This window comes from Cynocephalus volans, chromosome 4 (genome assembly GCF_027409185.1).
Source record: "Cynocephalus volans isolate mCynVol1 chromosome 4, mCynVol1.pri, whole genome shotgun sequence".
In the NCBI taxonomy this organism is placed as follows: domain Eukaryota; kingdom Metazoa; phylum Chordata; class Mammalia; order Dermoptera; family Cynocephalidae; genus Cynocephalus; species Cynocephalus volans.
Window position 1 is genome coordinate 42,349,699 of NC_084463.1, and position 8,367 is coordinate 42,358,065.

The following is an 8,367-nucleotide window of genomic DNA, read 5'->3' on the forward strand; positions in this document are numbered from 1 at the left end:
CATGTGTGGTGTGTGTGGTGTGGTGTGTGTGGCATGTGCATGTGTGACGTGTGTGACGTGTGTGGTGTGATGTGTGTGGCGTGTGCATGTGTGACGTGTGTGGTGTGATGTGTGTGGCATGTGCATGTGTGATGTGTGTGGTGTGATGTGTGTGGCGTGTGCATGTGTGATGTGTGTGGTGTGTGTGGTGTGGTGTGCGGGTGCACAAGCGTCGGTTGTGGAAACTCTGCAGGGCAGGCCTCAGGGAGGACGCGGCACCTGCACAGCGACCTGAAGCGGGGAGGCGGCTCCAGGCGGCGGGGCCTGTGGGAGGCAGCAGGAGCCCGCGGGCACGTTTGGGAAATCGCTGGAGCGAGAGGAGGGACGAGAAGCAAGGGAGGGCGGGTGTGCAGGACCCCGTGACCTGTAAGGATCTGGCCGTTGATCTGGGTGCGACAGGCACCGCTGAAAGGCTTCAGCAAAGAAACGCCGGGACGCGGCCTGCGCTTGCGCGGGGCTGCTCCGACTGCTGTGCTTAGGTGTCACTGAAGGGCACCCATGACACGCCAGGGGGGAGGGTGTGGTGGCCGGGCCAGGTGGCCTGAAGGCAGCACTGACGGACACTGGAGTGTAAGAGAAGAGGACAGTGACGAGCAGCACCCAGATTCTGGGCCTGAGAAACTGGCAGGATGGCCCTGCCGTTTACCGACATAGAACGAGCAGATGCGGGAGGCCTGTTAGAGGGCAAGGCGACATGTCAGCTGCCCAGCTCTACACGTGTCAACTTGAACACAGAGAACCTCTTGCAATTCAAACATAAAAGTCAAGTCAGGAGACAGAACACCAGTGACGGTTCCGCCTCCTCCGATCACCACATGCAAGGAAAGGGCCCGCCCCAGTCCTGCTCAGTCACTCCAGCTTCATGCCACCGCCTGCTGCGTGCAGGAGAATGACATGACCAGGACTCCACGTTAGAACAGTGCCTGGTGACAGTACAGAAGAGGTGCAGAAGCTCCATACAAATGGCAAATGTTTATGGGCTAAGAATAGGAAGTTCTTAGCATATGTAAATACATTCAGATTAAATCGTAGAAAGTCCTTTTAAGACTCCTGGTTTTATTTTTCTTTCTTCCCACACAGATTTCCTCCTATTTAGCATCTCATGTCATTTCAGACAGTGACAAGTTGCCACAGAACTCACGGAGGAACTAACACACCAGTGATTTTGCTTGTGCTTCGGTGTTATTATTACCTCTTATGAGCATCTAAGTCCCTCTGTCCCTGCTGCACCTAAATGTCTCCTATGTCCCCCGGTAATCAGCATCACTCAGAACGAAGATGAAGGGTTCTTTAATAGGAGAATTTGACTTGCCAAAATTTGACTCACATTCTACTATTGAGATACATGTTTATATACAGAAGAATCCACCTACAAAAAAAAATTGTCTTCCTTTCTCTCCCTTTAGAAAGAAAAAAGCATGTGTCACCAAACAAAGGATAAATTTCATCCTTAAAGTAAATATAAAATTCTGAATGGTTACCCCAGGCTAGTTTGTCCCTGTACATACAACAAACCTTTTTCTCAATCCTAAGTAAAATAGGACTGCTTCACTACAACTCCACTTGGTCTTAAGGATTGCTGATAATAAAATGTATTAAAGAAATTAATAAGTATGTATTTTAGGGTATTAAAACATGACAAAATCTCTACACCTATAACAGTTATGATTCATGATTGAAATAATTCATCTTTAGAAGAATTTTAGCAAAAACCTCATAGTATCCTTACTCAATTCACAGAACAACCTTCTATGTTTACAACACAATTTAACAAATATTTTATTTTGCCCCCAAACTAACTTTGTGAAGAAAGTATTATTACTAGTATGATTTTTTCAGTGACATTAGTAAGAAGGGGAAGCAATTTTCCACTTTATTTTCCCAAAGATTTAATTCCCTAAAAGAGCTCAAGACAATTCATACTTCATAAGTCTCAAAGTGTAACGCATCAAGAATCACAACACAGCCGTGTGCCAGGGCAAAGCCCCGTGGGGAGGAAGGAGAGTTGCTGAAATACATGAGACTCCCCCCAGCTGGTGGTTTTAAAGGAGAGCAAGTGAGCAGCTCAGCTCTCTTGCTCAGCCCGTTCTCACCATGTGACACGCTGCTTTGCTGTGAAGACTCAATACCCAGCAACAAGTCTCTCACCTGATGTGTTCCTGGGACTTTGGACTTTCCAGCCTCCAAAACTGAATCAGAAGAAGAAGAAATGATGGATGAGCTGAATCTTGAAGACCAGATGGATGTGGACACATAGTGGAGAGAGAATGACAACCCAGAGCAGAGGACAATGAGAGAAGGCACAGAGTGAGGACATGCTGAAGGTTAAACATCAAGCGTTATTCTCTCTCTCTAGCATCTGAGATCATCTCAGGAAGCCCTGAGAACCTTCTGAGTAATTTAGCACCTAACAAGAATTCAAAATTAAAATGTGTGATCTTAAAGGACCTTGTTACAACTAAGCTTCACGTTCAGGAAACAGAGGAACACTGCTTCATTGTTCACTGGCACCTGGGTTTATCTTAAAAAGAAGTCGAGACTGGTTACTGAAAAAAAATTCCTCTGTGGCTGGTAAGTCATTTGCAAGTCTACTTGAAGCACTGTATCATGGCATCATCTTCTAAGGGGTAGCAATGACCTTGGCAGCCATATATGTGTTAGAGTAGATCAAACTCTAGAAAGACAGTAAGTGCTGATTTCCTGAGCTTGAAATCCTCACTGGCAGACAGCCCCTAGCTCCAGTCAAGTGGATCCATTCTTGCAAGATGATAAAACACTTTGAAAACTCTTGCCATTCAACTGTGCTCCCAAATGATTTTCTTTGCCCATTGATTTCTTGTTCAAACTTCTGGGGAAACTGATTTGAAAGAAGGTCAGTGTTTTAAAAGAGGGGCTTGTATTTCTTCTGTGTTCTGCTTAGGCTGTTTGAAGACAATAAAGAGCATGAGGAGGTTTTAACCTGTTTCCTTTTCACCAAAATCACTTTCAGTATGAAAATCACATATGACCTCAGACCCAAACCTATTTATAAGTCTTTTGTATATGCCACTGGGAGAATAAGACCAGTAGACAGGCTCTGGGGGCACCTCTGTACAAACAGAGACCACAATGGTGATTTCTGAGTATATAACTCTTGCCATCAGGCAACCCTGCAGAGCTGACTTTATACTCTGCAGACACTGGTTGCAAGGTGTGAGCTGATCTGGAGGCTGCTGGAAGTCCTGTGTCAAAAGCCGGTGATGTTGGTTTTTTCTGTTGTTGTTGCTGCTGTTTTGTTTCTCCAACTAGAATTTAAGGAGAGGTTGGCAGGAAGAGTAAAGGATATAGAGGGATTTTGTAATGACTTAATCAAGACCAATTTCTGGGTCTGTGCTTAGGTCCCAGGAGCCCTGGCTGTCTGTCTCAATCAGAAGTAGTTTTGCCAAAGGCTTCTGACTGCCCTCTGGGAGCAGTGAACACAGGATAAGCCCATGTCTGGCAAAGAGCATACACCTGAGCCCAGAGCTACTCCTCAGATGGGAGCATCCCTGCTCCCTGGAATTTCTGATTCTCTGACCCCCAGAATCCTGAACCCAGCATGCAAGAACTGTAAGGCATGCCTACATGTACATTACTTTGATAAAGTGAAAAAAATTAAAATGTAATAATGTTTGTTATAAACCATAGAAGATGTAGAAAAATGTAAAGAAGGGTAGGGTCTCGGCGTTCCATGGCTGCAAACAGCAGCCTTCTTGGTAGTGTACGCAGCCTGTAGCTTGTATGGGTTGCCTGAAGGGACCTTGGAGACAGCCCTTTCCCATGGATGTTCATGTCTCTGATCTTGTGCTATTCCCAGTCTAGGCTCCAGAATGGTATGTGGGGTACCTTTCGAAAGTCCCAGGACACAATGGCCAGGGTTCACATTGGCCAAGCTATCATGTCCATTTGCACCAAGCTGCAGAATAAGGAGCTTGTGATTGGGGGCCTACAGAGGGCCAAGTTCAAATTCAAGATCCACATCTTTTTTTTTTTTTTTTGTGACCAGTAAGAGGATCGTAACCCTTGGCTTGGTGTCGTCCGCACTGGGCTCAGCCAGTGAGCGCACCAGCCATCCCCATATAGAATCCGAACCCGTGGCCTCGGTGCTCCCAGCACCGCACTCTCCTGAGTGAGCCACAGGGTCGGCCCAAGATCCACATCTTAAAGTGGGGCTTTACCAAGTTTAATGCGGAGGAATTTGAAGACATGGTGGCTCAGAAGAAGCTCATTCTGGATGGCTTTGGGGTCAAAGACATCCTCAACCATGGCAACCTGGACAAGTGGCAGGCCCTGCACTCATGTGGGCTTTCCCCATGCTGCCACCTCCCTACTCACGCCAACCAATAAACCCTACTTTCCATCAGAAAGAAAAGAATCACCCACAAACTAGCAACCTCCCCCCACCCCAAAAAACAAACTTTATTCTCACTGAAGGATTTTGTCTAGTACTGTGATAATTTTCTCTATTATCCATTTAGCTTTGCCCCATGACCTCCTTGAGAAAGAAATGGAGATTCCACCTTCTTAAAGAGAAGAGAGAAGGTTCACTTTGTTCACTTGTTTCATTGATTAAAGAGGACAGCCTATGGGCCAAAGAGAAGAAACAAAAGGTACAACTGGATTCATGTTTCAGAGGACCAAGTCAACTCATGAAATTGTAAAAAATCACCCACTGTCACCAAGTATGACAGCTTTGTCCAACTAAGGAAAGGAAGCTTTGTCCAACTGAGGAAAACTTGATCAAACAGACCATGTTTTTGCAGTATAATCTCTTTTGTTTCCAGGAACGTATATTACCAAAGCATTTGGTAATTTTGATCAGCTTCAGAAAATATCATTTATGCTTCTGAAAGATGATTCATTTCTTTTGATTTCCTCTGGCAACTTCCCATGTATCCCAAATAAGGCTGGTATATTTAGCAAATAACACAAAATACCCAGTTACATTTGAATTTCAGTTAAACAAGAAATAATTTTAATATAAGAATATCCCAAATATTGCATGAAATATAAACTAAAAAAGTATTCATTGTTTATCTGAAATTCAAATTTAACTGAGAGTCCTGTATTTGATCTGGCAATCATAATCCCAAAGTAACAAAAAAGAATCTCAAGCAGGGACTTCAGTTCCCTCACTCACTGACTGCACCATGGGGACCCTTATCTGAGAAATCCTTTAATGAATTAGAAATACCCAGATCTACAGGCATTACAGGAGATTTTATTCTTCCTGTTACCTCATACTGACCTTTTATTTTACCCTATTCTGGTGTCCCAGAAGAAGACCTTGGAGGCTGGAACTGCTTAGTGACCGGGGCCTGTTCTGTCTGCTGCACACCAAGAAGCCCCAATATCAAAGGGAGTGTTTCCTTTCATAGGCAGACTCAGAGGCACTCACCTTAGGAACAATGGCCATTTCCACACAGCCTATGCGAAGGTTAAATTTCCTGTTATCCCCAGAGTATAGATCAGGAAAGTTAGCACAACTGCTGATATCACTGTTTCTGAAATTCCACCACGTAACCACAACTTCATTTTCTTCCAGGTGATTACTCACCTAGTGTGATTTGAGTTTTTCTAATGACCACTGTTTTAACTTCCATCAGTACACGTTTCAGCTCCATTTCTTGATTTTCCAGTGTTAGATTATTTCTATAGATTCCCAACCATGAAAGATCAATAAGTTTGCACATTACAACTCCCCCATCTCATCTGCTTTCCCCCTTCCTAATTTTGATTAAATAAACCATTATTTTACATCACTGTTGCTTTTACATAGCTGTATTTTTCATCTGTTATTTGATTTATGTACTTCAGATATAGTCTTTCCTGCCCTCACTGTGGAGTTGGGGAGAGCTGGGGGTCCTGCCACCCCACCGCCTGCTCCGTGTCACTCCACAGCCTGCGTCGTCGAGCTGTGTGATGCTGACACTCAGTCCCGCAACCAGAATCTCTGTGGATATTCATCCTTAATTCTGTTCTCAATCCTTCCTCTTTTTATCTCTTGTTGTGCTAGACGTCTTCACCAACTAGTTCCAAGAAGGGCTCATCCCGTATTTCCTGAGTTTACAAATAACTGAAAATATCCGTTGCCTTTGTACTTGAATTGCACTTGAACTAAGCTCTGTGTAGAATTCTTCCCTTTCCTTCTTGACGTTTCTCCACCATCTTTTCATGTACAAGTTGCTGCTAAGTCTGAGGCCAACATGTTTTCTCTTCTGTGTTGTTTTGTTTGCTTGTTTTCATTCAGAGTTCTGTCCCTGTCCAGCCCTGTAGTATTACCAGAACTTCTTTTTTTAATTTTAAGATTTTTATTCTATTTTTTAATTTACCCATATTTATGGGATACAGAGTTGACTATCAGTATTTGTGTGCGATAGATGCACCAGGATTTCTTACAGGTCATTTTGTCCTTTTTCTTTCAGGACACAAGGTGCTATTTTAATCTGTAGACTCCGTATTCCTTTAAGAATTTTTCTTCTTTATTATGTCTTTGAGGTTTCTTGCTCTGTTTTTATTTTATTTTGTGTTTCTACTTAGACCACAGGTGCATTAATTGGAAGATAATGTTCCTTAGCTCCTTTCACACGTATTTGCTCACACAAGGCTTCTCTTATTTTATTTTATATTTTCTAGTTTTTGTTTTTCATTATCATTACTTTTCCCCACACACACCTATACTCTTCTATTTAATTTATATATACTTCTAGTAAATTTTCCACAAGTTAATTTATTTGTACATGTGTTTTAAATATATATATAGTGTTTTACTGTGTGTATATTTTTAACCTACCTAATATTGTGAAATAAATTTTAACCCCGTCCACAGTGTGTTCTGCGATCTACGCATTGCTATATGTAAATGCTATTGCGCCATTTCTGGCTACTGCACAATATCCTACAAATGAACCCCATGGGTTAAATTTCCTCAATTTCCCTACTTATGGCCACCAGCTTACCTCTACCTCCTTGAAAACACAAACTATGATCCAATAGACATGTCTGTTCACATCTCTTCATGGACTCGTACAAGTTTTTTTCTGCAATGTGTAACTGGCATCCTGGACCACAGAAATATGTACATGCTTAATGTTATTTAGATGCTGTCATATCTGGGTAACCAGCTGAAGCTGTAACTGACAGTGTTTGAAGACTGCCTATTCCTTATAGCTTCACCAGCACTTAATATGAATCAGTTTTATAATTTTTGCAATCCATGCAGGGTCAAAGCTGTATCTTCCTGTTGTTTTATTTTGCATTTCTCATGCACTAGAAAAGTTAAGCATCTCTTTGCATGCTTATTAACCATTCAGATTTCTTCTTCTGCAAAATGTCTATTTCCACCCTTTGTCCATTTTCTACTGGGTTTGCTGTATTTTTCTTTCTGATTTTTTGATAGCTAAATATTGATTGCTTGTTAGCGTTATACATTGCAAACATACTCATCGAGCCCATCATCCATTTTTTAATTTTGTCTTTGTTGTTCTTTATAGAATAGAAATGTTTGATTATGATATAATAAAAGCCATCTATTTTCCTTTTGTGGTTTTTTCCTTTGGCCTCTTTTTAAAGAAGTTAGTCCTATGTGAAAGTCAGAAAGATGCACTCCTACATTTTCTTCTGTTTGATTTACAATTTTGCATTTCACATTTAGGGTTTTCACCTTTGTATTAGACGTTAAATGGGATTTAACATTGTTTTTCTTAAAATATAGAACCAGCTTTCCAAGAACCATCAGCAAATAAGACACGCTTCCCACCAGTTCGCGTGGCCTCTGCTAGCACACACCAGGCTTCCTGACACGTGTCTTCTTGTCTGCTCCTCTGGAGTCCCGGTCAGGTACCACAGAGACCCATGTTTTTCCTGATCATGGCTTTGTAACGTGGGCTGCACTCCACTCCCTGCTCCACTTTTTCAAAATTGTCTAACCTTTTTGTGGACCCTTATTCTTTCATATAAATTTCAGGATCAGTTTCCTAAATGTCCGCAAACATCTGTTGGGATTTTAATTGAAACTGAATTAAATGTATAAACTTATCTGGAAAAATTAACACTTTTATCATTATTAGTTATCCTATTCACGAGTATACTATCATGTGTCCTTTTTCCCCCAGGTCTTTCTAAATCTTTTAAAAACAGTTTCTAATTTTACCCGCTAAAGATGTGCTCCATTCTTTGCTAGGTAATTTTCTAGAAACGCTACAGTTTTATTGTTATTCTAATTGAGAGCTTATTTCCATTACTTTTCTAGATGATTAACAGTGGTATGTGAAATCATATCCTGGTTCCTCCCTTGTGGTTGACAGGAGG

The 8,367-nt window shown here is 41.9% G+C and overlaps 1 pseudogene; it reads left to right on the top strand.

Annotated features, from left to right (window-relative positions):
• Positions 1-3,711: 3,711 nt before the first annotated feature.
• Positions 3,712-3,830, top strand: LOC134377442 (small nucleolar RNA SNORA70; annotated as a pseudogene).
• Positions 3,831-8,367: the final 4,537 nt, after the last annotated feature.